The sequence below is a fragment of the Drosophila albomicans genome, chromosome X (genome assembly GCF_009650485.2).
Source record: "Drosophila albomicans strain 15112-1751.03 chromosome X, ASM965048v2, whole genome shotgun sequence".
In the NCBI taxonomy this organism is placed as follows: domain Eukaryota; kingdom Metazoa; phylum Arthropoda; class Insecta; order Diptera; family Drosophilidae; genus Drosophila; species Drosophila albomicans.
In genome coordinates this window covers 21,002,938-21,007,324 of record NC_047627.2, presented here as the reverse complement: position 1 = coordinate 21,007,324, position 4,387 = coordinate 21,002,938, and the positions used below count along the sequence as shown (strand labels likewise).

At 36.6% G+C, this 4,387-nt stretch overlaps 1 long non-coding RNA gene across 1 annotated transcript; it reads left to right on the top strand.

Moving 5' to 3' along the window:
* The first annotated feature begins 2,358 nt into the window (after nucleotides 1-2,358).
* LOC127566188 (uncharacterized) lies at nucleotides 2,359-3,079 on the top strand. The gene is made up of 3 exons (XR_007955470.1): nucleotides 2,359-2,771; nucleotides 2,833-2,951; nucleotides 3,008-3,079. It is a non-coding gene; the product is annotated as an uncharacterized LOC127566188 (long non-coding RNA).
* Nucleotides 3,080-4,387: the final 1,308 nt, after the last annotated feature.

Genomic DNA, 4,387 nt, shown 5'->3' with positions numbered 1-4,387 from the left:
GCCAGCCAGCATATCGAATTAAATACAAATAGCAAGTAATGTAGGAAGCGTATAGCGTATACCGATGCCATACTCAATGGCGATGGCGATGGCGATGTCGATGGCGATGGCAATGTCGATGCCATGATGCGGCGATGTTGTGGGGCATTGGCCATTTACAGACCAGCCAAGCTACTGCCCTGACTCTCTTCCTTCCTCGCCCCGTCTTCGTCTCCAACTCACGACACCACAAAAGGGCGACTCAATGTGCAAATTTATGAAGCGGACGACGACCGAGCCGACCGACTGGAGGCTGCCAACAATTTTAGCAGCCAAGCACGTGAATTGAGTCCAAAATTTTGCGCACTTGTGCAATGTGCAATGATAGCGTCCCCAGCGAGAGAGTGTGCGAGAGAGCGAGAGAGAGGGAGTGCAAGAGGATTGCAAAACTCCCAACAAGGTTGCCCAGCAAAACCCATCCAGGTATCCATGTATTCACACAGTTGCACATATGCGCATATCGTGCTATATGGCGTATGGATTGCCAGCGAATGTATGTGTAAGAGTATGCGTGTGTGTGTGTGTGTGGACATAAAATGACTGGAGCACAGAGGCTAGGCCAAACTGCATGCAAGCAGCATGCAGTCGAAGGGAGCGTTGGCCATTTTTGGCACCGCTGATAGCCAAAAATATTAGTCATTGCCTTTAAATTTGGCTTTTGATGCATGTGCTAAGGATTTGCTTTCTAGTTCCGCTAGCACTCGATAGTATTGCGATATCATTGTGCATAAAGCGAGAGAGAGAGAATGCGCGACAAGCGAATTAAAAAAAAAGGAATGAATGAATGAATGCATTGTGGCTTCAAAACATTTAAGAAAGCCACAGTCGAGAAAGACAAATAGACATGTCGCTGATCATGAATACTGTACAATGTTAAAGATGCTTTCATCTGTCTTATGTATGTATATATAATAACTATTTGATGTTGTCACAAACTTCTAATACCTTTTTGCCTAATTTGAAGGTAACGACTATCAAATTTATTTCAAGGGACTTACTTTTCTGTCATTTGCTCTTAAATTTGAAATTTCAAATTCTCGCTCACCTTACAAAATTTCAATTTTTTTAAGTAAATTCGTGCTTCAATTTTGTATTTTTCTTCAAATCAAAAATTTTAAATTGCCGCGCAAAGGTCACGGCAATAATTTTAATTTTTGATGCGTTCATTTTTCGCAGCATACTTTTAGGCTGAAATAAGTTAAATCAACATTGCGTTAGTCATTTCTGCTTGCTGCTGATTTATGTTCGCCTGGTATTTCACCAGCTGACTTGACACTTTTTCGCCGTTCATGACAACTTGAAGTAGCCAACAACAACAACAACAATAAGTACTTTCATATGGATTAACAAAATGCCAGTTTAATCTACTTGCTGCACACTTCTGTTCGCCTGGTATGTTATCTTGAGATGTGGCACTTTTAAGACTAAAATGTCATGTGAGATAATTCACGCCTCTTAAAGCGTAAAATTGGCAAATCATCATTTAAAATACCAGGCGAACATATGTACATGAGCAGCAAGCAGAAATTCAGCAAATCACTTCCTAATTGATTAACGCCAAAGTTCGTTATTTGAACATCATTTATTATATTCAAATTTGAATATCGATCATTTTTCTCATATATAAATATAGTTTGTTCTTTCTAAACTTAAATATAATTCATTATTTTCACACTTAAATATAGTTCGTTATTTTGAAATATTTCTATTTCAGAATTTTCATTCTATGCTGCTTGCCTTTAACTTTGCTTAACTGTTAAATAACCGCAATAAATTTAAATTTTATTAGTACTTCAACTGAAGCTACGCTTGCCAAGATAACTTTAATAGATTTATTAGATAATCATTACTAGAAATGTTGGTGAATATGTTTTTTGAATAGCTTCGAAGTATTTTATTTAAGAGCAAATAAACTTTGGGGATTCAATAATACAATTGTAATTTGTTGTACTTTATGAGATCTGCTGTCATAAATGTACAATACACTTTATTGGATAAACATCAGCATTTCAATAAAGTTAGTCATCAAATCAATTACTTGATTACCTCAAAGAAAATCGAAAAATAGCATAAAATGAAGCAGCATAAAGATTGCAATGCGATTGACGAGCATAACGAATAGTTGGCAAGTGGAAATAATTAATTTTTTTTTTTTTGTGTGTGTGTGTGTGTTTTTTGTGGATCCTAAGTGAGATAAGACGACTTCTTGGCTCAAAGGCAATGCCAAAAAGTTATTGAACTGTTGCCCATTACGCTTCAATTCGTCGAAGTTGGTTGACTTGACTTGGCCAGGCCAATTACCAGAGGTGGAGAAGCATCTCCTTCACTCCTCCACTCCTCTTATCAGGCACTCTTTACCTCTCTTTCGCTTATCGGCCATTGCACATTGCTCATGTCTATGTCATACCCAAAAGTGCGATAGCGAGAGCCAGACTGCCCCGAGACTGAGCGCATCTGCCACGTGCAGCTCTTGATTTAGTTGCGGCCTGGAGTCAACGACCAACCAGACCAGACCAGACCAAACCAGACCAGACCGGAGCAACCAACAGTTTTCGCTGGCCATGGGAATTGAAATTAACGTCGTTGTCGTCGTCGTCGTTGTCGTTGTCGTTGTGGGTGGCAGCCTCAGCACAGGGGACGCCAAATAACTGAAGGAGTGTCAGGGGACATAGGGGAGAGAGAGAGAGAGTAGAGGGAGACCCCAGTTGACCAGGCAGGCCACTGACACAGATGTGAGTCTTCAGTCGTTGACAAACAGCTCATTTCACTTTCTCAAACTGCTCAAAATCTCAGACTCACAGCGTTGAACTCTGTCAGGGTGACAAAAAGTGCGAGAGAGAGACGGAGGGAGAACGAAAGAATGAGACGGGAGGCTGGTTTTCATGCAGTAATGAAAGCACACGAAAAATTCTGTATGTGTGCCCAAAATTAATTTCCATTTCGTACTTTTAATGGATTTAACTTGTAGCATGTCAACAAGAAACGTTTTCCAGCCACCGCCACCACCGGATGGTCCGATGCAACCAAACGCTGGCCAAACAACTGAGTGAGTCAGCATTTTTTCGTGCACTTCTTGTTAATCTGTCGAGGGATCCTCTGAACACTCGAACGCAATTTCTATTATCATCTCAACATGCTACGCTACACTTCACTAGCTAGGAGCAACATTTAAGAAATGCAGTAGAACGTCGCTAGTATAAAATGCAATTAATATGAACATATTTTTGGACTTGGCTTAATTTTTAACGGAGACACACTTGTATTTGACAGTCATGGATAGAAACAATACTTTTGCTAACTAATAAATGCTGCTGCTGATTTATGATTAGTTGCAACTCTTCGTAACAATTTAAATCAATTGTTAAACATATTTAAACAAATATTTAGAGTATTAAGTATAGGTAATATTTTGAAACTAAGAAGTATACGCAATATATTTATTATATAAAGTATACGTAGTACATTTAAAATTTGAAGTATACGCAATATATTTATTATATAAAGTTTACGTAGTACTTTTAGAATTTGAAATATACGCATATATAATATTTGCAGTGTGTAGTAAACGCAGAATTTAACGTATAAGTAATATTCTATGAATACAGTATATTTAGTATTTAAAGTATATGACGTATACATAACATTTTCAGAATATGAATTATACACAGTATACGTAATATTATATTTTTAGAGTTTGTAGTTTGGTATCTAAAGTATACGCAATACGTTTAGAGTAAGAAATATAAGAAGTTCATCACGTATATGTTAATTTTTAGAATGTGAAATATGCGAGTTTCATGACGTATACGTAATATTTTTAGAATTGTAGTATAGAGTGCACCCAGTATATTTATTAAATAAATACACATAGTATTTTTAGAGTGCGAAGTAAATGCAGTTCATGACGTATGCGTAATATTTTCAGAGTATGAAGTATACGCAGGAATATTCTTAAAGTTATTGAATGTCAAACCATAAAACTATGTATTCTAATTGCATAACGCTAAGTCCCGACAAGAATTTAAAAAATATATTACAACAAAAAAATATTAACAAAATTATTTTTGTTAAATTCTTCGCCCAGTTCGACTGCACAATGATGTACATATATTAAATCCCAATAATCATAAAACTCGAACGTGTTTCCTTAAAAATTAGACGGAAAACTAATGCGCTTATTATAAGCATTGTCGTTGGAGAGTTTTGAATAAAGTGAAGCAGTTGAAATTTCCATCGGTCCACAGTGTATTGGTTTATTCACAATTTTATTTGCAAAATTAATTAATTCTATACAATAAATAAATACAAATACACAATTTATGGCTACAATAAATTTCATTTGCCAGAC